The sequence below is a fragment of the Poecile atricapillus genome, chromosome W (genome assembly GCF_030490865.1).
Source record: "Poecile atricapillus isolate bPoeAtr1 chromosome W, bPoeAtr1.hap1, whole genome shotgun sequence".
NCBI lineage: Eukaryota > Metazoa > Chordata > Aves > Passeriformes > Paridae > Poecile > Poecile atricapillus.
This window is the reverse complement of record NC_081288.1, coordinates 56,545,980-56,573,947: the sequence shown is the minus strand read 5'-3', so window position 1 is coordinate 56,573,947 and position 27,968 is coordinate 56,545,980. Positions and strand designations below refer to the sequence as shown.

The 27,968-nt window shown below is 40.1% G+C and overlaps 1 protein-coding gene across 4 annotated transcripts in view; it reads right to left on the bottom strand.

Moving 5' to 3' along the window:
- Positions 1 to 27,968, bottom strand: part of LOC131591825 (plexin-B2-like) — a 252,128-nt gene that overhangs the window by 158,984 nt on the left and 65,176 nt on the right. For all 4 annotated transcript variants that reach the window (XM_058862904.1, XM_058862907.1, XM_058862906.1 and 1 more), the window contains one exon: positions 13,199 to 13,385. The gene's annotated coding sequence lies outside the window, so the exon portion shown is untranslated. The remainder of the gene's footprint in view (positions 1 to 13,198; positions 13,386 to 27,968) is intronic.

The following is a 27,968-nucleotide window of genomic DNA, read 5'->3' as shown; positions in this document are numbered from 1 at the left end:
AGAGTTAGACATCACGTATGAGTGGTTTAAACTGGAAAAAGTCCATGCATAAAGAAGAGAGAACTTTATGTTTGGCCACGATCATGGAACTTCCCTCTTGCAGGAGAGGATTAAAATAGAACCACCTAGACAAGCAGCTACAACTTCAGAGTGTTGCATTTGGAGATACCTTCTCAGGGATAAAACATGCACATGCAAATGAATTAAGCAAGAGACTTTGTTGTTTCTATACTGTGATCATTTCTGGTTTTAAATGCCTGGGTGGTGTTTGGAAACTATGGGCAAAAGGTAACTTAGTAGAATGACAAAAATAATTTGGATTTTGAGGTAGGGTAGGGCATTAAAATAAAGTAGTATCTTCCTACCATATAAATGTAGATATGTTTTGAGAGAGAGAAAAAAACAATTACAGTGCTGTAGGCTGAACTAAAGAAGCATTTGTCTCTGTCCTTTTTTTAAAAACAAACAAAAAACCTCCAACCCTTGCACCTTGTTCTGTTTTGTTTTGTTGCCTGCCCAAACACACCTAAAAAAGACAAGGGAGCCATTGAAGCCCCATTCAAGGTAGCACTGGGTAGCAGGCAGGAAAGGTGAAACAATGGCCAGTGTTCAGAAGCCTGCCTTCCAACAAATTATCTGGGTTTATAGCTTTGAAGGACACCTCACACCAATCCTGATGGCAGGGCTGTATGCCAAGCCCAGGGAAAGAAGATCAAAGGACAGCAGCATTTCAAGAGAAGGAAGCACTGAGCAAGTTCAGAATCACTGCCCTGTGCCTCCAGGGAAACAAGCTGGCTTGGAGCACCAGCATAGGAAAAGCTGCACCATCTGATAAAAAAAGCATGAGCAAGTCAGATTGGTCTGAAATACAGACATATACATCCTTTTTTTGCTCTGCTGAAGTACAAAATACAATTGTGCAAGTGAATGAGTGACAATTTTTGGAAGGACTTCTCCACTCGCTCCAGCCAGCTGCTAAATGAGACTCTCGAAGAGAAAGCTGTACAGGTACCCACCCATCACCAGGAGGCTGCCCCCTCACAAGCTGCTGCTCTGGAGGATGCATTTGGGCAGAGATGACAAAACACCTCACTTTTTCTAGTATCCAGCAAGAGCCCGAAAGGAGGAAGGATGCAAATGGCCCAGGAAACGGTTTCCTTTCAGAAGTGAAAAGACACAGATCTAAGCTTACTTCTTCTGCTGTTACACTGTGTCAAAAAATATGCCTGCAATCATGAGTCAGAGACCTTTAAATAATGTATTATAGGTCCATCTCTTTCGAAAACTGTATTTCGGTAATGAATGATTAAAGATATTTGCTTTATATATATATATAAGTATGCATTTTTATTTTTATATATATAAATCACTAGTTGATGCGTAATGAATTAAAATAAAACAGATGCAATGCATCTATGGAATGTGCCCATATGAAACACAACTGAAAAGGCTAAAAATATTTAGTTAGGAAAGAAAATGAATAAAATTAAATCATAAACAATATAGATCCAAACACAGCAATTTACCTTGTGAAAATTCACAAGCTAATAAAAGAAAATACATTTTGAAAAGAAAACACAGTGCACAAGTGACTGACACTGTCATCAAGACCATTAATACAACAGAGACAAACACCAGACAATGATGACAGGAATGAAATCAAAAGCACCAGCCTGGCTAGAGGATTGAAATTCAGATATAAGTGGGGCTTTGGACAAGTTCTAACTTCCATGGGTAGCTGGAGTAGTACAGTATTACCACTGACCCCCAACACCACCCTGGCCCAGCACAGCCCACAGAGGAAGCCCCCTAAAGTCCTGCACCTTTTTTCACAAGATCATTTCTTTCCTCTATCAAAGTATCTCCTGTTACTGTAGCTCTCTTTGGGCACAGGAGTTGATTAGAATTATCCAGTGGAGCTCACATCACCCTGGATGGGAGCAGACCTGTCACAAGAGGACAATTATGGCTCAGCTGTTCTGCCTGGCCAGTTCTGTCTGCCCACACTGATGTCCTCCAGCAGCTGAGCTGTTCATGGAGTGGACACAGGGCTTTAGCCTTTTCCCTACTGCCTGCTGCAGGATATCATGTACTTTCATATAAAAATAATATGCAGCACTGTGTGAGACTAAACATAGGTAGAAAACTGCCTTGGTATTGGAGGGAAAAATCCTTTGTAATATGTTACAGATGCAGAAATTGTTACTGTCCTAAACGTTTTCCATCCTTGTCTTCTGTGCAAAGCTCGAGACCATCATGAGGATAAACAACATTGCAGAAGGCCACCAGCAGCCCTAAATACAATTCATGGAAGGCAGAAGTCAAAATTATTTTCACCTTAAATAGTACATCCCATTTTCTGCTTTATCTTGAGTATAAAAAAGATATGAAATATAAGATAGTCTCAAAATGTCAATTTGGACTGAGTTCCCCAGGCAAAGCAGGGAAAAGGCTAATGTTAGAGGAGAATAATCTGTTTACTATGTATATTGGTAAAGCTTTCCTGGCACTACTCTGCAAGAGTTCTAAGGAAAGGGATATGAACAGCTTATTTTTTAAGTACCTCACTAAAATCAGCTTCAGTTTGAATATTTAAACTTTAAAGCAATCTTTTTGTAGCCAAGTTTGCCTCCAAGAAAAAAATCCCAAACAAACAGGGTAAGGGGAGGAGAAAGGACCTCCCAGATCAACTTTGCCATGTGAACTGGAGGCAGAAGCTAAATAGTTTTTGGCACTTATTTTTTTATTTGTAAACAGTAACATGGGAGAAGAGACACAGGTCCTTGCTTAGCTGTTTCATTGCTGAAACCAGAATTCTGGATCACATCTTTTCTAATATTCCACAGCAACAGCACAGCACAGCAAATAGCTCTCACAGGGAGCCAACTAACCTTTCTTTATCAGCTGAGAAAACCAGGCACTTGGAGAATGCAGTTTCTTTTCTCAAGGTGAAGAGCTCAAGGGCTGCAGTGGATAATACTCCAAAGTGTTCATTTTTCCTCTGCTGATTATGAAGAAAACCTGGATTCTTCAGTTTCTACTGTACTTGTATTTTCACCAAGAAGCATTTCTTTCCATTCATGAAGAAAAACAAGCAAAGCTCTCAGCTCCCAAACTGGAGCATTCTTGTCAAAGAATTTAACACATTAGACTGGCAAGATTCAGGAGACTTGATGTGAAAGAACACAACTAGGCAGTGATGACAAAAGGGTAGCTTGACAGCTTATTGACTGAGAATGGCTTTCACACCAGGAGGAAAAGAATAAACATATTTTTTTGCATGCCAGATATGAAACATGCAGTAATATAAGTAACCATACAGATGGCTGATTCTACAGCAGACCTTACAGATAACTGCAGGGTAAAAAAATAAGTTTTAAGCTACACAATACTTCTTAAGCATTAGGCCACCATCTAAAGATTATGAGGCAGATGGAAAAGTTGTAGACCAAAGACAAGATTTTGAATGCAGAGTCCAGAAAGTCAAGTCCCTCTAAAAAGGCTTGGAGCCCTACTGCTTATTACTTCCCTAATGATGCAATTTGGCCTAACAAAACCAATTCTGTCTCCTCAGAAGCCCTGCTTATGTTATGGCATGCTACATGCCATGACATAATCAATTCTCTGTTCTGTTCTAAACTCAAAAAATAGTTTTGTGTTAGCCTGTACAGTTTCCAGAAAGTTACACTAGGGCAAGCTCTACACAGCAGAAATGTCCCTGTTCCAAAGAGTTCTGCTAAACTTTTACCCATCCTCTTCCTCCCTTCTTACTGTTCCTCCCTTTCTGTTATGAATTGTTGTTTTCTGATGTGTCAGACTATTTGAATACATGTCATGCAGAAATGCAGATTGCTTTTATTTGCTCTCCTGTCCAGCTGTAACCAATCCCTCTGTCACTTTTCTAAATACTCTCCCTCCATTTTAAAGCTTGCTACAGCATTTGTGTTGCTCTTAGTGATGTGTGACATTCTCTCACTCCCTTCTCCTTACCAGGCCCTGGCTACATGCATTCATGCAAAGTAGAAATGTTGACATAAGGTACAGGATGGAGAGGACTGTGAGCGGTGTCTGAGAACGCCACCTCAAGCCCATTAGTCCATGAGAAACTTAAATTAAAAGATTTACAAGGGGTGTACTGATTGATCTGAGAAGCTGGATGCTGCCTGCTGCTTAAAAAAAGCCCCAAATTACTATTTTTTCAAGGTGTTACCAAGGGATGCATAGTCCATTTATAGAAGCACGTAACATATTGGTGGCTCACAACCCAGGCTAAACCTAAACTAAACTAGGAAGTGAATTAATATAAACCATTTTGCATCAAGACTCAAGGGTCTAAAATAAAAAGAAGGGATTTTTTTCTCTATGGTTTGCTGATACTTTTTGGCAGCTATGAACAAAGAGCCACCTTTAAACAGAGTGCTTGGAGAGCATCTTTAAGCAGGTTCTTTCATTCCTTCTCGGAAACCTGAACAACAGCAACAATGATAAAAGCAACTTCAAGTCATAATCAATAATATTGTTCCCATTTAATTCATGTTTTCTCAATACAATTGCTGTCTAAGAGGTCAGAGGAAAAGACATTTGTATTCTATAGACTTATACTCTAATGTGCTTTCAGCACATTAAAAATATTTTCTATGACTGTTCTACAACAATAAAAAATGTTACCATAAATACATGAGCAACAAAAGAAGGACTAAGATTGACAATCTCCATCCTTTATTGGAGGTAGGGGGAAACACATGGACAAAGGACAAGGAAAAGGCTGAGGTACTTAATGCCATCTTTGCCTCAGTCTTTAATAGTAAGACCAGCTGTTCTCTGGGTACCCAAACCCCCAAGCTCAGGGACAGGGATGAGGAACAGATTGAAGCCTCTGCAATCCAGGAGGAAATGGTGACTGACCTGTTACACCACTTACACACACAAATCCATGAGGCTGGATGGGATCCACCCAAGGGATCCACTGAGGAGATGGCAGAATTGCTCACAGAGCCACTTTCCATCATTTACCAGCTAACCAGGGAGGTGCCAGTTGATTGGAAACTAGAGATGGACTGAGATGGGACTGGCAGAATGACATATACACCAACCAATTAAAATTAATACAATCTTTTTAGCTTTACCTAAGCTTAGCTGCAACACTTCAATTTGCAAACACCACCTTAAAAGTCTTATCAAAGACCCTTGTGTATTTTCCTTATTACCAAAACTCTCTTTCTCTCTCATTCCGTCACCTCTAAATACAGTATAAAACTTTTAAAGGTGGAAACTCAGAGGTGAAAGAAATCTTCCTGATACACACTGTAATGCTACCATCCAGAGCAGAGCAACCAGAGCTTAACATGTGTTTTTGTTCAAGATTAGCAAAACTCCAATGAATGTTTCTTTTCTTTATCAGCACTAAAAATATTCCAACATCCTCATGTCAGCAATTACATATTTTTGAAACAGAGATCTCCTATTAGACTTGTTTATTATGAGCAAAGAGTAATTTTGCCATATTTTGCTTTGCAGATCCCCTCTCCCAAAGAGCAACCATCAAGCACTGCTGATATCTTTAATTTTTTTAAGTTTTACTTTGTCCAAACAAACATGGAAATCAGTTTTCATTCAAATGTTCAATGAGCTCAAGAGTTAGAGTAACAAAGGTCTGTCTTTGTGAAGCTGTTTTTTTCTTTTCAGGTTAAACATATTCTTTTGTATTTAAATTGGATAGTAGTCATGATTTGGTTTGGTTTTCAAAGCATGGTTCTAATCCAACCACTAAATAAAAAAATAAATCCAGAACTGAACTGTAGCTAAGTGTGAGCATATGTAATACTGAGCACACTGAGACCATGCAGGGCACTGTTGATCTTGGACACTCAAAGGAATTTTATTGAAAGTTCAATGATCTTTGGGGGTGACTCCCTCAACCTCTTAATTTTCTGTGTTATCTCAGGACATTTAATGTGCAGCAAAATTAAAAAAAAACCCAAAAATACTGAGTCTCAACTCAACTTCTTCAATAGCTCCCAGACAAGTTTTTCCATTTCTTCTCTTAAACTGACAAAATATAATGAATTGGGGAAAGAGAGGGACTGTAGGGAAGGAAGAGTTTTCTTCAGGGAATATTCCAAGCTCATCTGCTCATCTGCACTTTACTGTAGTCCTTTCTTGGGAGAGAAAAACCATTCAGAATGTAAATGAATTAAATATGGGAGTATATAAAAGACAATGAGAACACTGTGGGGTAAAAAAAAAAAAAGTTAATGTTGCCAGCAGTCCCTATTTGCACCAGTGTCCTCACTAAAGGGCTGCCACTGAAGAGGAAAGCTGGGCACCATGGACTGCCTTTCACCAATATATATCAATAAATATCAACATTTGTGTGGCATCTGCTTGGGGCCAAAATCAAACCTCAGACCGGTGGAGGAAGGCTCTCCACTGCATCACCATTCTCCACAGTCCTTCCTCTTTCAAAACCAAATTTAAGCAGTATGAACAGAGGTACTGTCAGCCAGCTAAACATGTTAACAAACGGTATGGTAATCACCTACATATTAAAGCGGGAAGTTGAAGCCAAGATTTTAGAGTATGATTAATGGTTTCTGGGTGTACAATTCAAGGTACTGTGAAGAAATGCTGAGTTCAGCTTCTGGAGGAAAAAAAAAAATCAAGACTCCTTTAACATCCCTTAAGCTAAACCAGCTTTGGGTTCCCCAACCACTGTTTTGGGATGCTTGCCATGAGGACCTTGAGAGAATTACCTTCTACCTTGGGAAACTAATTAAGCTGCAATGCATCACATTTAAAAGCTGGTGTCCTTGCTTCAGGTTGCACTTCGATCTTTGTTCAGCCAGCCTCTGTGGGTGGGGTGAATGTGCACTTAGAGATGGGAAAAATAAAAGGTCTTTCCTGAGGGCCTGGGCAGGTGAGTGAGTTTCCATGAGGTAAGCAAGGGAGTGAGCCCATGGGCGTGCTGCAACGGCCCCAGTGCCTGCTCTTCCCCATGGAGCACACATGGCATCCTGCTGCGAGCACACACGGTGGGATCCCTGCTCGCCCTGCTGCTCAGCCCTCAGGCCCATGCAGCCACTGCCACAGGCTCAGCAGGGATGGGGGGCTGGCCACTCACCCCCAGCGCTGTGCCTTGCCTCAGAGGGCAGCTCGCACCACTGCAGGAGAGCAGAGGGCTCATCTGGAGCAGGGTGGCTTGGCCTGCCTGTGCTGTGTGACACCAGGCAGACATGGGCAGTGTAGGTCAGCTGATTTGCTGGTGGTGACTGTGAGGAATGGGGTCCAAAACTACCTGAGAGCATTTGGCTTTTGGCTAGATCACTGTATGTCTCTCCCATACCAATGATCACTCAAACATCAATCAAATATTGTTCACTTTGTGACACAACAGCTACAGCTTGGTCTTCACAGAAGTCTCTCTCTCTCCATCTCCGCTTCCCAAACCTGAGACTGTCCTTTGCTCACCTTCAGAGCAGCCTTTTCTCTCCAAGCATCCAAGTAGGGGTGGCCACCAGGGCCTTCTGGCTGAACACCCAACAGAGCAGCTGTCCTCCAGCAACAATGCAGCCATACCAAGTACCCACTTGAGTGCTGACCTCCACTACCTTTGCTTTCTTGATAGCCTGGAACTCTGAAAGAGCTGAGGAGCACCTTGGCTGTGTTTGGAGAAGGGGCAGAGATAAGACCAGGTCTGTTTTCATACAAGGCTAAAAGATAAATCAGCAGAAAGGATAAAGGGGCGAACTGGACACTGATGAGTCTTTGTCCAAAGGCTGATGAATCCCTGCTGAAAGGGGATTTCAGGGAGCACATGACAGCAAGGAATAGCTGTCTCAGTTCACTGAACTTCAAGTCTCCCCCTCTTCTGACATCCACCATGCTCCTCAAAATTGATCTCTGTGTGTGTAGGGGCCATATCTGATAACTGTTTAGCTGCTCCTGGGGATACTTCTGTACCAAAGAGATCCTAACAGTAAGAAACTCAGATCAACTCTGTTCTGGCATTGCCTGAATACCAGAAGGCAGCTGGATAATATGCTTCCTTTGTCTTAATGTTTAACTGCTTGTAGATCTTGGATGTGTTTATGGCTCAGCCTGAAACACCTTAAAATGTCTGTGTACTAGGCACACTGGACTCATTCAGCAGAACCCAGTTTTACAAGTGAGATGAAGCTCAGCCTTCTTTCCACACTCACAGAAGACACACATTCAGGCTTAAAAAAACCCCCCAACAGTCTTTCTTTTGCTAGCCAAGGACACAAATCAAATGGAGCTGGCAGACTTTTCTCTTTTCTTGGTTCTACATAATTTCCCATGCAAAAAATATTTTATGTGACCTCTGAATTCTTTCTTCTATGGTACTCTGTTAAACTTTTGATTAGAAGACAAAAAATACAGTACTCTTGCAATAGCTGTTTCCATGTATAGGTGGGTCAAGAATCTTCTTCACAGCCACAATACCTATAGTGCAACTATCCACCAAAGAGAAACATAAATTCCATGGAATTACTGCAACAGCATTGAAGTGCATAAGCTGCCAAACCATACAGAAAGTTAATAGATTTGTTTATGGACTAGACAAGGCTTAATTATACCAGGCAGCTCTAAAGAACAGTAAATCCTCTCTCTTTTTGTCTTCTCCCCCCCACTCCCCCCTTCTTTTCTGGAGTATCTTTCTCCTAGTGGCTTTCGTCTTCCTAATAATCCCATCACAAATGACAGATATGTTATCAGTCATCACTGGGATTTGACACATTCTTAATACCTGTCATGACAGCTCTGAAGTCTGCATGCTATTCCATTGTATTCCAAAGCATTTGCAGGAGGTAATGGACACATCAAATACAAGTCAATGGCTCTGCTTTATTGAACTGCTGAAGGCTTGCAATATAGAGGGAGATGCTTAAAAAAGCCTAATTGTGATTATTCAAAATTGCACGCATAGTAATTAAATATAAAACAATATATAATGTGTCAGTGTGTTGCTGTACCCAAAATGAGTCTCTCCTGGTACCTTGGCTCTCAGTTTTACTTTAATAGAGAACCTAATGCAGAAGTGAGGTGCAAGTCACGGCTAAAAAAGGGGGACACCTGAATTGATATGAATGAAGACAGAGGGACTGTGAAGTGTGTCACTCACAGAAACTGTCAATACCGCCAAAGAATAAATCTGAGTGCAGTAGAACATGAGTTTGAAAAGTGCCTCCCTGATGGGCACACAAGGAAAAGACTGCATTTTATCACTGGGCAATAAGGACAAGGAACACCAACTAACAGGTTTTGTATGAGTGCATTCCTAATGCCTGTTGATTTCTGTGGACCTCTTAATACAGGTAGTCTTGTTTTCTCTTGTTCAAGCCCTCAAAAGAGCTGTAACAGATCCAGCACCCCACAGGAAAAAATACAATACAGAGCTCTCCAAGCAGATAAACTTTCTTTTGATCAAAATCTAGTATTATTTCTGATGACTCTGGTCATCTGTGTGTAACACTTTCTAGGCACAAGAAAAATTACAATTTTTTACTGAAACTTTTCTTCCAAGCCTTAAACTTGCAAAAGGCTTTCTCACAGTTGAACCCAGCTGCTGCAAAGCATCATATAGCTACAGTCTCTGCCAACAGCGTATGAGCTGCATGACAGCAGAGTGCTCTGCCATTAGTAAATGCAATGGCTTGTTGTTCTCAATGCATCTACAATTTTGCACAAAAGCAGAAAAAACCACCCCCAACAAAAACAAAAACCCCACACATATTAGAGACAAAGCAGTCCTGTGTAACTCAAGGCCCTTTCAGCAGGCAATAAAGCCAAGGCAGAATTGTGAGTTGGAGTCAAAAGGAAGTGTCCCATTGACATAATGAGCTTTGGAGCAGGTCTGGAGGGAAGAAGACAGGCAAAACACATTCAGCCACCTAAGTGATTTCATGTCCTCTGGACAATAGTTAACGAGTATCTCGTGGTTTAAGAGTCTGGAGGCATTGTTTGCACCTACAAGAAATGGATGAGCAAACTGGGATTCTTTACAGTGCAATTTTATTTAGGAGAAATGCAAGAGTAAGTTTTGCACCTATCAAGCACTTGGGAACAAAGTATATTGTTCTCAGGATGTAGCAAATGCTATTCCAGGGACCTAAACCACTGCAATAACAGCACTGTTGGAGTGTAAGCTCATCTTCCCAGCTGAAGCACTTTCAAAAAAGCTGAAAGGTGAAGTTTACTTTAGTAAGCTTCTCACCAGATCAGATACTGTCCGTTCTCAAGTGACCAGCATAAAAAAACATTCCACAAGTAAGCATGGTATCATATTTTCTGATGATGATCTTATACCAGGGCCTATTACAGGTTGCATGGAGGCAAAAACATGGCAGCACAGCCCGACTGAGAAGTCTCCCAGCAAATATTCCCTTCTGGCTTCGGTCCAAGGAGCATTACTGCTTCTCCTGCTGTCTACACTCCCCAGTTATTCCTTTCATATACCCTCTCAGCTGTAAGCAAATCAACATGCCAATCCCTTGGGACACATGGCTTAGTTTATAGTTAGGACTTGCCACTCTGCTTTGTGCTTTGGACATTGATTTCCATTGTCTCAGCTATCACGCAACAAAAGGGCATTTAATTGCTGTCTCATTTAATCTGGGGGAGAAGAGGGGAACAACTTTTTCCAGCCCTGATTGATGGCAGCCATTAGCACCTCCTAGCACAATACTGACTTACTAGAAGCACGATTTACATGTGAAGTTCAGTGCCACACAAGTGAATCAGATTTGCAGCTATGCTTACTTGAACAACTTCAGAGACAAAACCTTCACATGAAATGAATTTGCAGAAATCCTTACACTGGCCACCCACTTAAAGAGAAAACTTCAAAGATAAAGGAGGTTTGTTGAAACCTCCTAGAAACAGAAGAAAGTTTAGCAGAGATCTCGCAGGTTTTGCCTCACTTGTCAAGTGCTCTACCTTGTAGGTGCTTTAATGGTTGTAAAAGAAAAACAAAATCAACCCCAAAAAAAAACCCCAACCCAACCAACATGATTTATACTTATTAACATATATTTAACATTAGGAAACACTTCATATCCACTAGGCATCAAAATTCCCAGTTGCATACTACAAAAGTCAATGCTGAAGAATCCCATAAACTGCTTTCCCCTTTTTGTGTGAACATTTCTATCTTCCTTGTGATGAAAGAAAGAAGAAAATTAATATCCACATTTAATATCCTCCATGTTCTGGAGAGCAATAAGCCACATGCCTTGCTGCTCCAGCCAAACTGCTGATGTGGATTTTTAGTACTTGTCTCGTTTTATTAAAAAGCAAAAGGATGCAAATCTCTGTTTCAAAAGAACAGAGCTCATGAAACAACTAGATTAGTGAAGGCTTCTTGAAATAGCACCTTTAATCAGACCTGTTATGTGAAATTCGCAGTAATTTCAGTAAAATTTGATGTAGTTTGATGCAGCTTATCAAAACGTTTAATAATTGCAAAATATAAGATCAAGCACCTTTTGAACACCAGACTTTCCAGTCAGACATAGAAACAAGCTGAGGCACTAGGTATTATCGACACACCTTTGTACATTTTTTGGAAGATTTACCATGGGAGAGGCAGATTGAGAAAGGCTGACTTTCAGCAAGGCAATGATGTACAGCCAAACACGCAAACACTCACGTTATCTCAGCTGTGGGAGCACTAACCCTGGCCAGGCAGAGGCTTTCTGAAACCATGCTAGCTATACCCACAAAAACCACTTCTGACTACTTTCAGAACATATGTGCTCTGTTATTCACATAATTGGTTTAAAATTCCACAGCAAAATTACTCTGCAATTACTTGCTTTCAGTGAGTCCACTTCTTACTTTTGCATCCCCCACAGGACCCACCTTTGTTCCTCAGTGATACTCATCTTGCCTGATGTGCATTTCTAAATAAGCTTAAATAGTGACTATTTCTCTGTGATTTCATGCTTTTTCCTACATCTTGAAAAATCATGATTTTAGGTACATAAATGAGTGTGTGAATGCAGAATGTACAGTTTTGGTTTAGAACAGCTGTTTTCACTTTTATTCATTCTGCAGCACATGTGCATGGAAAACTGTATTTTGATTCTTCCTTTCCCCATTTGTTTTTAAGTTTTTAAATAAAACTCAAAACACAGAAGCATCCAAAACTATCAAACAACACCCCTCCTCCCAAAAAACCCAAAACAAAACAAAAAAACTACAAAAAAACCTAAACAAAACCCCTCCCAAACTGGCATGAGGCCAGATGTTAAACACTAGATTACACTTGTTTCCTTAACTTGGCTCTTCCTAAATTTTGTTTTCCCCTCCCACTGTTTCCTTTTTCTTTGGTGCCGGGCAGGAGACACGTGCTTCCCTTGCTGGAAGGGCTGTGCTAGCTTCCAAAAAGTTCAGTCTGTGGACAATTATTACTGGTAACTGTGAGGAAGGCGGCACACAGGATCCCAGCCTCTCTCCTTCCCCTCCAGGACTGCACCAGGCTGGAACCAGAGCTCTCAGTGTACTGCCTCCAGGAGCATCACAAACACTCAGAAAGTTGCCAAAATGGATTTAAACCACTTTGCAGCTGAAGAACAGACCGAGAACCATGCAACCCCTCTATCAATCTTGCTTCAGATCTCTTTGGCCGCTTGAGAATAAAGAAGGTTTCACGTGCTGGTTTCTGAGAAACCTGCCAAGCCAACACATACTAATCAATGTGAACAAGTCCTGGAAAAGGAGTTGATCAAATCTCTCCAATCATCCTCAGAGTCACAGTCAAACCCACACACCTTCGAGATTCAGGTCAGCCACACAGCTGCTCAGCATCCCCTGGGAGACTCAGAATGTAAGTGCAAAATTAGGGCAAGCACAAGCACAGCAGTAGGCTGCAGCATGTTGCTGGCAGAGGCACAAACCTGCTCCTCTACCCAGCACACCATCTATAAATAGGTTTATGAATACAGAACCTCTGCCAAGCTATTCTTACTTTTTTTTTTCCTTTGCTAATTTTTAATGCCTCTTGCAAGACTGACTCCTAAAAGTTTTATCTCCATTAGTAGCAATAAACACTTATTAAATGCTCCAGCAATGTTTGAAAGTCTTGATAAATAGCAACAAATTTGTCTAGAGAATCAGAATATAATTTTGCACTTAGAAAACTCTATTGTATTAAAGAAGAAGGGAAAAATGAGCTTACCTGAAAACAGAAAATTCACATGAAAAATCCGTGTGCACACCACAGCTTAGGAAACAAGAACCCACTTCTTCTGGGACTTCAAGAGAGACAAGGCAGTGTCAGTGCTTACTCTTGTTCAGCTGCGCTCCTGGGGGTTCTGGCTGAGCCCCAGAACCGAGCCCTGGGCTGTCCCCCTCACTCTTCGCACCTGGAACAAGAAGACAGGCGCTCAGCTCAGTGCAGGAGCGGCACATTCCACAGCCCAGGCACCGCGAGGGATGCTCACACTGCCTGACTGCTGTGGACCCAACACACCTCATAGCAGGGGAAACTCATTGCAGCTGCCATTATTGACAAGCATGTTTCTCTCCTCCACTGAAGGTGCTCTCTCAAGATACCTTGGGGACATGCAAGGCACTAGAAAGCTGTCTAGAGAGCATCCTAACTTTCCCTTGGAGAAATCACTTTTCTAGATTATACCAGCAGCCCCATAACAAACCTGCTAAAGCCCAGACTATGGCAAGAACACTTTCCGGTAAGAATCTTGTTTTGAGCTGTCAGTTTTTGGACCAGCCAGGACTGATTTCAAACAGGAACATTAACCAAGGACTTAAATTACCTTGTACTTTCATCTGCTATCATTCTCTTGTATCTCTGTTTTTTCCGTTTCCCTCTCAACCCTTACATATTTCACCATCCATTTTCAAGGATGGATGACTAAATGAAGCCCTTTATTAAGGCTCAATTTTCAAAAGCAATGTCACCTTCCAGTTTCCCTTTGCTTCAGAAATTAGCTTCTAGGGGCATATTCTTGAAATGCCTACATCTATACTTATTTAAACTTTCTGAGGAATAATTGAGTATGGAAAGTAAGGCTTAGCCTGATTAAATTTTTATGTCCATCTAAAAATAAAAGGAAATGCATAGTAAAGAACTAGGAAAGCTTGAGCCTCCCTATTTTATTTTTTTTTACTTCTGAAAGACAAAGATAAAGGAGACATATTACAATTGTTTGTTTGTTTGTTTCAGAAATCCTGAGAAACTTATGACCATATTCTTAAGTTTTGAGCTATGTAGAGTCAACTGCTAAATCCTTTATATGTTCTGAGCTAGCTGATCTTACTGGCCCCGATTTGAGCTGTAGGACTACATGACCTCTGGTGGCCCCTTCCAAACCGGTTATCCCATTATTTTTTCCAAAGAGAACAAAGGCTAATTTGTGCTTTTCAGAAACATAGCTAACCTTTTTTTTCATGTTTGCCACCCCTTTTACTGTATGCATCTTCTCCAATGAGGAACCTTGCAACAGTCCAAATCTATATGCATTTTATACACAAAAACTCCTTAAAAGTTATTTCAATCCCAAATTATCAGAAGTACCTTGTCACACGTCACAAACTGAAAGGATCTGAAGTGCAATTAGGTTAAACTAGCCTGGTAAGAAAACTAAGAGAATGCTTCCTAAGTCCTCCACTAGGTAACACTAAAGAAGGAACTGGGGTAAAAGACAGTGGTGTTATTTCCTGTAAAAGAAACTCCGACTTTACAGTAATATATTTTCTAGCTGTGATTCTGAAGGCAGGACACTATTTTTTAAATCAGCTCTCACGTCACATGGCTGTCAGCCTTGTCTGCAGGGAAAGCAGTGGAATCCCTGGCACGGTCCACACCTCTCCCTGCCAGCACCACCTTCCAGTAACGCCTCCCTGTGCCACAGCCCAAGGCCACCACAAGCCCACATCTCCTGTGGATCATCACAGGACATCACAGCCACTTTCCAGCCACCTCCATCATGTCTGTGCATCAAACCCTTCAGCTGGCCTACAGGTTTACTCCACAGTAAAACTTTTCAAACAGTTTCTTGGAAGGTAAACATTCTGAGGCTTTTTTCCCCAAAAATTCTTAAGCATGTGTGCTTCTTGATGAATACCAAACAAAAAAAAAAACACCCTTGTGCAATGCAGCAAGATCTGTTTTTGTTTTTCTGTGTACCTGCTCTCACTGGAGAGGAACAGAGACCTTATTTAATAGACAAAATATCCAGGGAATGAAGTACAGAAATTCCAGTCCTAAAATACCATAAAGACAAGATATTGGAATAAAAAATAAACAGTTTTCCCATCATTAAGGTGAAGGAATGCCATACAGGGTTGGAAATTTCTCCTCAAATCTAACTCTCTAATCTCTTATTCCTGTTGTTCTGACACTTCTGTCATCACTGTCTTCTCCTTTACCCTTCTCCAAGAACTGAAAATGCCTTTTCTCTTAACCCCAGCAACATCAGACTCTATCACTGCTTCTGCTGCAAGGGAACACTGAGACAAGAAAGGGTAATCCCCTCAGAAAACCACTCACATGGGTCTACCCAGCAAGTGACTACATATTCTTTCTTTAGTTTTTCAAGAAACACAGGAATTTCTCTTTTCTAATAAAATTATTTCAAATTAACACTATGACCGCTTTTAAAGTTGAACCTTAGCCTCAGACAGAGTCTAAAAGAGACTGTTAGATATGAAGAGCTTTTTCTTCAGCAGGCACACAGTTTGCTTCAAAGCTCATTGTTTAAACAGGAACAGTTGACATGCAAAGTCAAATTTAAGGATCCTGGGAATAGCTGTGCATGACGGGCAGCTGGCAGGCAGGTCTACTGAAAGGATGCAGTTCTGTACATGAAGTCACAAGAGTGAGATTCCTAATTATATGCAGTAACCAAGGCAAGGAAGAAAAACCAGTTCATCAGTTAGCATCCAGTAGCACAGTGAGGAAGCTTTGTTCTCTTCTCTGGAAAGAGGACAGTCGATACTGCTCATATCAAAGCCTCGATCCACAGCCCTCCAGGCTTAATTAGAAAATCATGAAGAGTACAAAATGGCATTGGACACAAAAAATGATCATTTTTCAAGTAAATTTAGTGGAGTGAGCACTCTCACATTTACAATCCGCACTCCCTCATCCACCCTTTTTCCCTCATTAATGATACAGAGTTGGCTGCAGATGCAACAAAACCTGTCAGCAACTGCAGGGTGTCCTAAAGCAAGTCTTGCCTATTATTCCAGCTGTATAGATGAAGGTCGCTGACACTGCTAAAACCTCTGACATTTTATAATCAATTGCCAACATTTACAGAGGAGAAAATACCACTAGCTTTGAACACACTCAGAAAGAAAGAAATTCTTCTCAATTAATTTTAAGCTTGCTCTCTCTTAGCCAAAACATGAAACATGAGGCAACCTAACAAGTCAAATATTAGTGAGATTCTTTTCTGGCAGCTAATACCATCTTCTGTTTGTATATAAACAATTGTAGTTTATCCATCTCTTCAAAATAACTGCAGTATGAATCATCGTAAGGACAGCGTCAGAGAAAACTGCCAAATACTTGTAGCCGAGGAAAAATAATAATTTAACTTTAAAAGCAACTATGAATATCAGACTATCAGCATGTTGCTAACACCAAATACCTATCGGAGAAATCTAGTATTTTGTGGATTAGTCTCTTGGAAGATGAAAGGGGATGACCTTTACCTATACCTTCGCTGCTGGCAAAGAATGATGAAGCCCTTGCCATACACTGCATATTCACCTTGTGCCTTCTTTTCAGAACAGGAACGGAGACTGCTGCCTTTTAAACAAGTATTTAGTTGATTTTTAGCCAGCTGCAGTATTCCACTGCTACAGCTAAGGATGGAGGGCTAAAGAAGAGATTTTCAAACAATACTTTGTAAAGGGTCCACAAGTCCTGTCTGATTTATAAACTATCAATGTGCTCGATGAGTTCAGCAGCTGGGAAGCCCTGGATTTGACATTTCTGCCCTTACTCAATAGTTCAAAGCAATCCTTTTGAGTTAATACAGGGCCTCAGAGAACATAGGGATCTCTAACTTAAGACCTCCTAAAGACCAATATTTTGGTCAAAATTCTTGCTCCTGACAGTCATTCTCACCCTCCAGCTCCTAATTCAAACAATCAGTCCACCCTTGGCTTTCACAGGAGCTTGTTGTTGTATGTTGTAATATTTGCATCAAATACAATTGCCAAAGGCACTCCAATTTTCACTAATAGTTATCATTAGGAGAAAAAAAAAAAAAAAAGAAATATTTTTGTCCAAAAAGAGCCATTTCCTGATGTTTAGCATAGGCAGGATAACGGTCACAGACAGCATCTTGCCTCAGCAGGGAACAGTAGTAGGTGGTAAATGAGAGTGCTGGGGAGGGGACAGATCTTTTTCTAGGGGGGAGAGGGGGCAGTGTCTGCTAAAGGAGGCACCCTGATGGCAGTAGATTTATGCATCCACTCTCGTCAGTCTAGGAGGAGGGAATCATTATGCAGGGCCAGCTGCAGGGGTGTGCACTGCTGTCGGGAAAAATTAGAAGTCTAGCAATGAACTATAAAGAAGGGAGAAATGACAGAGTGAATGAAAACTCCATGATAAACCCATTTAGGCTCTCTTCTCCCTGGGATGAAATATGAAACATAATCTCTTTGGCATATATGCTGGCAGAGACACAAACAAATATGCCTCGGTACGTTCAGGCACATGGCCCAGAATGTGCAATGACAGTGTCCACCCAAAGGACTGTGACTGCACAGGGTATGGAGCAAGAGCCCTTTCTCAGCACGTCCAGCCAAGCTCCAGGGAAGGATCATAGCACACTAAGGTGCTTTTGGAAGAAATCTCCTCTGCTGCCGAATGCCTCCTTTGTGCAAATACCTTGGAATGAAAGCTTTTCCATTTGAATACCTGGGAGAAGTGTGGGGCTTGGGGTGGGCAGAGAGAAGAGATGACTGGACTATAAAACAGTGAAAAGCAGCCAAATTTAGGCCCTGGTATTTCATTCTTATTTGAGAAAATTATAACTTTCCAATATTATGTGGCATTCCTTCCCCTAGGAGAATTTCTGTCTGAGTTGGGGAGGTCTGCATAACTTCTTGTCCTGTTTAAGGCAGAGGTGTGTTTTTTCTCCTTTGTTAATGCATTCAGAAATATGAAATATTCCGAGTATTTATTTACTGTGCTTGGTTATTAAAAAAAAAAAAAAGGATTTTTGGTCACACTGGTATCGGAAAACAAGGGAATGGGAAAAGAGCAGGCAACAAAAGCAGTGCTCTTTAATGCACTCCCAAAATCCCCTGGTTACAAGTCAAGACCCAAGCCTAAGAGGGAAAGTGTTTGGTAGCTTTTCCTTCTGCCGCCTGTCCTAACCACTGTTAAAGCCTAGGGGCTGGTGAAACTCTTTCTGGAATGCTAATGCCTTGCTGAAAGCCAGAAGGTACAAAGTGGGAGCTGTTTGGAGAATGCTTTCCTGAGGGAAAAAGGGAGGGAGGGATGCACTTCAATACCTTATTTTAAGTTACACATAGGAACCCATAGTGTTAGGCATATTTTTACCAGGAACAGAAGAAATACATTTTGCTCAGCATGCTAACATTGTAAATTCTGCCACTGTATGTCCTTCAGTGTAAGCTTTTTGAGATACAGTTTGAAGAGAAAGGTTTGTTCAATTAAGTGTGTGAGAATCAGGGAAAGCAAAAACAAACCACAAGCAGTTCTAATGTAAATGTTCTTCCTCTACTACACAGCACATTCAGAAACGTGGGCATTTATGTAATTCTCTGTAAAATACTTTGAATCAATCTACCTTTTTTAAAGGCAACTCTTCTATAATATTCATCCTGGTGGCATTGTCTATCAAGCATAACAAACATTTATGCTACCAGGTGTCAGATTAAGATACCACTGACCACACTGTAACTACCTGGTGTGTTTTACAAGCATTTATACCTTCACAGTGTAGGTCTAACAGCTTAATAAACTGCAAAAGCTCAAAAGCACATTTGAAGCAATCACTCCAAAACAATGTTGATACATTGTTTCATTAACACTGTGAAGGTATAGATGGGGTCCTGAAGTGAAGAATGGGGTCTTCTGATGAAGTAAATGAAAGTAAATGAGCCTACATGCATGAAGGCTCAAAGAACATAATTCTGAAGGCCACTCTTTGATCAAAGCTTTGTGAGAAAATGCAGAAATAAACCACAAGTTGTTACAGTGAGCAGCAGAAATAAAACTGGCAAATTCCTAAACTATGAAACTATATAATTGTCAAAGTGGAAACAATACTTCTTACAGCTACATAGTTATGATTCACTTTTTTCTCCTAAGGAAAGTCAGGACAGACAAATGTATAATTTTAATGTCAATTCAGGAAAAGCCTTTATAGTAAGATATCAAATATATTATGGAAAAGGGAAAAGGAACACAGTTATTTATCTGACTTGAAAACAGCACAGTGTCAAGTTAATTTAAAATTCAATTTCAGTTTAAAGCATTACAAGGAAGAAAGAATCCTATGTATCATAGGCTGTAAATTGAAATCCTAGCAAGGTTTTTGTCTGCCAGCTAGCTGTGTATCAGCTATAAAGCCAGATTGCAGGCGCTTCTTTTGGGAGATTGGGCTGCAAGGCTCACATTCCAAGAAGTTTGTCATTTACTATTCCCATAGGCATTTAATTTAAATATTTTTTTATAGTCCGTTAGTTAATGGAAAGCTGGCATTACAATAACCCAGAGGTAATTTCAGCAAGGTACAGTACGTGATGCAAAAGCACAGAGGGTCCTCCTACCTTGTGGAAGTCACCAAGAAAGTGCACATTCATATAAACGTATCTCTTACAAAAGCAAACATGCAAAAGAGTTTGCAAAAACAGCTTTTAGGGTGACAGGAAATTAATAAATAAAGAAAGAACTCTTGGAGTTTTTTTCCCCTTTTTCCCTGTACCTGCACAAAAATGTGTCATTTAAACTCTACACAAAACATGATGGTTTGAGGGAAGAGGCAGGATAATCCTCCCAGTTTTCTGAGCTGAGGAATAAATAAATCTGATAGAAAGGACATTTAATTCACCCTTGGACACCAAGTTGAATGAAAGCCTACTCAGATTTGGTACATATTATAAAAAAGTGACTCAAGGACAACAGTTAGATCTCTATCTTTGGAAGGTTCCTGCAAAGTGCACTGACCAGTCTGATCAGAAAGGCAAATTCTGCTCAGAGAGGCAGATTCTGCTCCTCAGCCACCAGCCACTAAACCCAGCTGGCCAGCAGACAGGAGCAGGGCTGGAAGGGCATGGAAAATCTGCACCAACAAAGAAAATAAGTATATATCCCTGACCTCCGCTCCTCCAAAAGAAAAGTAAAGAAAAACTGCCATTTACAGCAGGTGGGCTACTTTTATTCAGTCACATAGGCCTTGAACCTCCTTGTACAAACACTGTGAAACCTCAAAACCTTGCTGAGGGAGCAGATGAGCACCTTGGAAAGCTTTAGTTTTGTCAAAGTGCAATTTAAGGTGTGTGCAAATTGGTACTCAGGAAAGGGTAATGTTTGAGGACATGAATTTATCTCCACTGACATATCCACAGCTGGGAACCAGTATGAACAGCTTCCTCATGCTGACACATTTCACTTCTTTTTCAAATGGAAAGATGTGGAAAACATTATTAGAGGAGATAGAAAAGTGTTTTCATACTGCAGTAATGGCTTTTATCCTAGCTTTGAAAATGACATAATTTTGTGTAAATTTATCTTATATACACATTATCTATAGTTACATTTTTCATAAAACAATAATTTCTAAAAATACTGGAAGATTTACAAATGCTATGGGAGGGAGGAATTTGATACAGTTTGAGATGGAAAAAAAGCCTTTTGCCTTTAAACTTTTTTTTTTTAAGTACATCTGGGCCCTTTCGTGCTCCCACAGCAATACATGAGCCTGTGGTTATGCCCCTCCCCACTCCCCTTCAATTCTCCACTTAAACCCTCACCATTTAAATGCCTTATTCACCTTTTTGCCTTACCCTGCATTTTTGGACCTACAGCTCTGAAGTAGATTTCGAAAAACTTTTGCTGGCACTTAATATGGAAACTACTACCACCGCACCAATATTTATACACATGGTATTACAAAAATATACCATTTGCTCTAATGTACTGCTCTTTCCCTGCTCTCTACTCTAGCAGAAAACAGAAAGAGGTTTAGCAGCGATAAGGAATTGACAGATATCTTCACTATGCAGTGCCCTAGTGAGAAAGGTTTATGTCTGAATTATGCAGTGTCCTTTGCAGAGTGGCCAAAACAAGCCTCAGATTGCTTAAATTTCTGTGGAAACTAAGAATCACTGCATAAAAAAACCAAAAAACCAAAACCACCAAAATAATCCAAATTTAAAAACATGCTGCATCTTTTAGTAGGAAAACCAGGCCACAGCACAGGGATGTTGCACACAAGAGGATACAATACTTGCTTTCTTTCTAAGCTGTTCCTGACACAGCATGTGACTCTATTCTAATGCTACTTTTTAGTAAAACATTTTTTGGTTGCCAGATGTTGCACAACCCAAAGGAGGAGGACTGGAAACTGGAAATGCCAGCTCCTCCAAGATAACCTGCCTTGGACTAAAGCATCCTGAGGCTGGAATGTTCCTCACATGATGGAGGGAGCCTTCTGTGAAGGACTTGAGGCTTCAGATTTTTACCAGTTTGGTGGAATTTGGGAATTCAAGTTTTACCGGACTCTGTAGCACCACCTGATACCATCTGATTGTGATATGGGCAAAACCAACTAGCAAAGGTGCTCAGAAATGAGAATTTCCTACAGAAATACAAACACAATCACAGGATTTTCATAGGAAGGCTTGCAGTGTACCATGGAGTGGGTAAAAGGATTAAATGCTGCATCAAACTCTATCCCACTGCACAAGTAAGAACAAACTGGTGTGGCAGAACACCAAAAGCAGCCTAAGACTTTACATTAAGTTGTCAATCACTTCATCTTGAAAAACTAAAAAAGAGATTGTTTTAAAATAATTTTAAATGTTTCAATTCTTCCCCTTACATTTGGTTTGCACACCAAAGTGATAAAAAAGCTTCAAATATTCCAGTATTATGCAAAAAAGTTTAAAGTATTGGTAGTATTTCAGACAAAAAAAGAAAAAAAATCAGAAAACCGAAATATATTATCAAATTCTTTGAAGTCATTTTTTGTTCCACTAAGACATTTATACTAATTGGTGACACCCTCATTTAATCTTTTCATGTGCAGATCATTTCTAAATGACTGAGATTTAGGATACACAGTTTTAATACTGATGGTGTACCTAATGAGATCAGATTTTTAATAAGGTTCTAGGCATTCATATTAGAGAAAGGCTTTGACAAAAAAATGGGAAGGTAGCTGTATATCATTAAGAGTGATCCTGTTCAGATCATTATAATCACATCTGCTATTCTTTTTTATATACCATTACCTGGTATAGGTGAAAATCACAAAATATATAAATCCTTGATACTAACACAAAATACCTGCAGGTCCATTTGTATCTCATTCTCTGTATATACACAAAAATTTCAGCAAAGAGATGCTATGGAGGATAAACACATGCCAATTGTGATTAACTTAACCAGATGTAATTTGGCCAGCAAAAATGTTAGTTACTTCCTAACTTGTTTATTGACCACTATCAGAAAAAGCAATTCAATGTCAGTACTGATATTCTAATTTTAGTACTATCACTTTTTATTACGAATCTTGCCTGTGAGATGCATAATTATGAATTAAGTAATTATCATCATTTATGTATAGGTGTCAATAACTACTGCTAAAATTCTGCTGCTCCATTTTTGTATAGAAGTATATCTAGAGCTACTGCAGGTTGCCAATAAGACTGCAGTGTGTCCATATGTTAGATTATACACAGCCTAAGCAAATGCTGAGGCACATCATCTTTCAGTAGTATAGCAATTTCAGGCTTGGACTGATTTTCCTACAGAAATACAACCAGTCAGTGTTCCATTTTGAGCCATATCAGAAACGCTCCCTCGGTAGATTCAAGTGCCTCGATCATTTGCAGCAGCTCTTTTCAAGTGGCTAACCTGAAAAAATTAAACAGATGAGTATGCTTTATTTCTGTACATTCTTGAGTTTATTGCAGCTCCTGTTACTGTGCACTTCCCTCCTTCACTTGGGTCCAGTCCAAGCCATCCAGGCCTCCCAGGACAGGGAGGAATCCTTAACTAACATTTGGAGGACAAATTTGTGGTGGGCTTCTGGGGTTTAGTGCAGGCAGCACAAGATCACCTGCACTGCTGCTCTTTTCAGGCTGACACTGAGGTCTCTGTGTAAGGTACTGTTTGTTCAGGAAGACACAATGTAAAGAGAAGCCTGGCCATATCATGGAGTTAACAGATCTGCATGGCTCACAAGTCATGTGCCTCCTGCATGAAAGCCCTGGAAGAGTTTCCCTGTCTGCTCAGCCAAGCCTTGAGACTGTGTCTGGGAGATGTCATTTGAAGACCTTTTACCACAGTTTTCATAAAGGTAGGAAATATCTATTGTTCCTCTATAGGAAAAACTCTCTTTAGAACCTACAGTGGTATTTTATCACTTCACCTATTCAGCCTGGAGCACAAAGCCCAAGAGAGCACAGAGAAAGAGATGCACATGCAGTCAATCAACACTGCAATCCCTGATGATGCTATGTATGTCCAAAGCACTTGCTGTTGTCCATGTTGATTTGCCTGCTGAGGGAACCCCTATTCAACACCTATAACCCAACTATTCTTGCAGAGACAATTGAAAGGTAAATGTAGACAGAGTTCCGTATGTTCCCAGCAGAGTCTTTCAAGTATTTTCCACAGATTTAGTCAACTGAGTACCTATTCAACTTGCTATCTCCATCTTAAACTTATTAATAAGACATAAAGGATAAGAAGTTCTGATCCCACCAGAAAAGGTAATTGTGCCAAAAGCTTGTGGTGGTGCTAGTTACCATTAAATTTCAAAACCACACTGTAAGTCAGTCTGAAGAGAAAGTGTCCTTCTATTGCCAGGTATTAGTCAGTTCACTACTACTGTGTGCCTAGGAGTAAGAAAGTGAAGTACAGGACCAGTGCCAGGATAGAAACATATTATGCCTACACATTGTTATTACAGTCCAAACACTTTCACCTAATCTAGTTCTGAAATGTACTAGCTTCAGTTACGAGTAAATACAACTGTAATGAATACTAATAAATAGACTACAAATAAATAAAAATGAGGTGGGGTTTTTTTGGTTTTTTTTTGTCTTTGACGGGGAACTATTACAAGAGACTTACATGCAGACAGAATGGCCATTTCCTAATACAGAATCCATCACTGTCACTTAACATATGACTCTCTTGTAATGCTGTGTTATGAGACAGAAAGTCAAATAATCTCTTTTGCTTTGATGAAGGCATGAGGAAGTTGACTCAGATAAAAGCAGGGAGTAATCTGTTTAAACAGCTTGGGTCCAAAGTTGAAAATGAAACAAAATCAATAACAAATTCAGGCCTGCTGTATTTGGAATATGGAGAATCTTCTTTAAGCAAGAAATAAAAAAAAACCAGGATGAAATGCTGCTACAAAAATATTTCATGCCAGAACATTTTATATGTCAGGTTTGTGAAGACCCTTGTTTGTTTGAACTTACATGTGTTTATTCATGTATCAACTGATATGACACACACTATTTGCTAGTAATTATGTAAAGAAGGTTTGGCTAATCTAGAAGTAATGAAGGACATCAGGGTAGATTGATATTTATTAGAAAAACCAAGAAAGAAAAAAGTGAAAGCCCTCAATGTGTTCTGATTATTTAGGCTCCAATCTTTGGTGATACATTCCTGGCACATATCTATTCAGGTCAGGTTTTTATCTGAGCTAGTGATGTGTTCTGAGGGAGCACAAAAATGCCTGCATCCTGGGTCACAAAATGATTTTTAAGGAACTGGCCATTCAGATCTTTGGGGAGAAGTATGTAACAAGTCCTTTCTGCCTTTTTAGAGAAAAAGCAAAAATATGCATGTTTGCAAAGTAGGAAAGAGAATTCCCAGTCCATGCATAGAAGAAGATTTAGCATGAATGCTTACACAGTAGTAAGAATACTTACACAGAAGACAACAGAAATGTTGACAAAACAGCTTAAAATTGGATCTGAATTTGGATCACTACAACACATCCTTCCTATACCTTAATAGCCAAGGGCATGAAAAGAGCTACAAAGAGAGTAAATGTGTTGTCTTTAGTTGATAAATTCAAGTATTCATGAAAGAAATCAGAACCTAAAATTATCACTGCAGGCTTCTGAGAAAAGATATTAAATGTGCATGAACCTTTTCTACATGGACAACCTGCAGAAACCTCCCCATTAACCTGTCTGAGATCTTCTGAAGTAAAAGCGAACTCAAAACCCCCGAAGCACCTTTCAATTTTCAAAATTATTTTACCATAATAGTCAGAAAGACCAATAATAGTTCATGCTACCTTAGTGAGAGCAGGCAAGTGTTTGGAAACATAACATCCAAAATGTGCCTATGAACACAGCTTATTTAATTCTCTTAAAATGCAGAATTACTGTAATCATAACAAGAAGAAGCACGTAGCACAAATCATCAAATTTATAAGTGACTTCCTTTTACTGTCTGAGAGAAAATAGCTTTGAGATTTTTGCTCTTCTTCTCAGCAGTCCAAAATAATGCTCCTCAAGGAACTGAACTAGTGAAAAGGCCAAAATTTTCCAGAAGGAAAATGGAAGATAACAACATATTAAGCTGGCCAAAAGAAATAATTTCAGATTCTAATTCATCAAGAATACTGTGAATGGTTTTTTATCATTCTGTAGCAAAAAAAAACCCCAACCAAAATCACATTCCTCAAACAATGTTTGGTCTTCCTAAATATTTAGAGGCACATGTTAACCTGCAGTCCTGTGAGTGGAGTAACTTCAGGCCTTGTGATTCCATTTGTCTCAGAAGTCGAAGTGTTTGAACAAAAACCATGACACCCACCTGGCCAAGGGTTAAAGCAACCTTTCACAAGGAAGAAATCAGCCTTTGTGGTTCTTGGGATGGCTTCAGGCCCATAAAGAAACAATTGCATCACGCCCTAATTACTCCAACTGACTCAATGCACAAACTGGGATCCCTCTGAAAGCATTTCAGAACATTTTGTAATACAGAAAATTAAGGTGTTGCATTATATTTCCCAGACCTGACAGCAAGTTTTTTTGCAGAGCTCATTTAAAGTAGAACCAATATAAAGAGGGAGGATCAACAGGCATGACAAAATTATGCAGAGGACAGGACATACTGAGAACAACTTTCAGCTTTAACAATGGACTGCCATGTGTGATTCTTGAAAAATGTTTGTTATTTACCCTCACTACATAACACCACAGTTATCCTTGCCTCCTGATAAAAAGGAGCAACACCTGCAGCAGATTATCTATAAAATTTTCCAGCTTTCCTGTGAGGAGCACCATTTTATTATTCAATTTGGTTTATCTATAATATGTATGTTTATCTTCCGTAGTGATGGATAAGGAGTTTTGACCAAGCCGTTTAATACAGGGGAAAAGGAACTTGTATTTTATAGGGAACACATGCATATAAGGACAGAAACATACAATACACAATTATAAGGAAAACCTGCAGTTTCCTAGATTCATACGTATTTCTTTGTATGTATTTTTCCTGTGTGTGTACATGTACATAATGGATATGCTAGGAGTAGCAACACTAACTCTACAAGGTTGTATCTCTTTCTCACAGTGTATATATCCTGGAATTCAGTTACAAGGACAAGAAAACATCTACAACACTGATAGGTAGCTGCTCATCTTTCAGGCAAGACATATATATCGCTGGCTAATTTAATGCCAAAATAAAATCATAAGGTCTATATATTAATTCAATATAAAATGAGGTTGGGAAGCACTTATAATAAAGTGGCACACTGTAACATAAACCACTGTTTTAATTTCCTCACCAGCCTGCAAAGTGAAGCAGCCAAGGAGCAGGGATGTGCTTTTAGCAGCCCTGGCTAGTGGGCTCCATTTCCCACACAAGAGCAAAGCTGTTGCCAGGCAGGGGCAAATGCTGCCGCTCATCCCATGGCATCTGCTCAAGTCTGGGAGGCAGAGCCTTACACAGGAGATCTGAATCAGGACTTTAATAAAAAGCAAAGGCAAAAACCACGATGCACATTTCCAACCTCAACTGCTGGCTCTGCATCTGCAACAACATAATCCCTTCTCCCATTCCCAGACCACTATCTGGGGACCTTGTCTATGTTTTGGCATTCATTGCAAACTTTTCATTCCACTTCTGTACACAAAGATTTCCCACGATGTACTTTCTTTCTTTACACCCTAAAAAAGTGTCTACTTTGATCTTTTCAGACCACCCTCTCCTCACCTACAGTCCAATTCCACAGCAAGCTCTGGACAAGCACACTGTGCTTTTGCCTTACAGACGTTCCTCCCGGGCAAACATGTTTATTTACGAATTGCAATGCAATCCTGTAGCATGGAAGTAAACAAATGAACAACCCACTCCCTCCTACAAAGACACGTGTAGACCTAAATGTAGTTCCTTGTCATGAGAACCCATCAGCAGTTAAACTATCCATCCTCATCACCGTAATTCAACAGCAGGCTTCTCTTTGTACAACAGCACAAAAATAAAGCTGCTAGTAACTACGTTTTTGATGTATCTGGCAGATAGAGCATAGCGTATCTATTCAGCCAGTGCACAGAACTCAGTATTCCTGTGGTCAGAAGCCCTTTGACTCACCTCAACCTCTACCTCGGTTAAATTTCTCTTTTGGTTTCTCCACCATGACTGTGGGGCAGACAGCAAATGCATTTGCTTCCCCAGGGAGGTATAGAGTACAGCTGCTCTGTGGTGACATGCAGGAGAAAACTTGTGC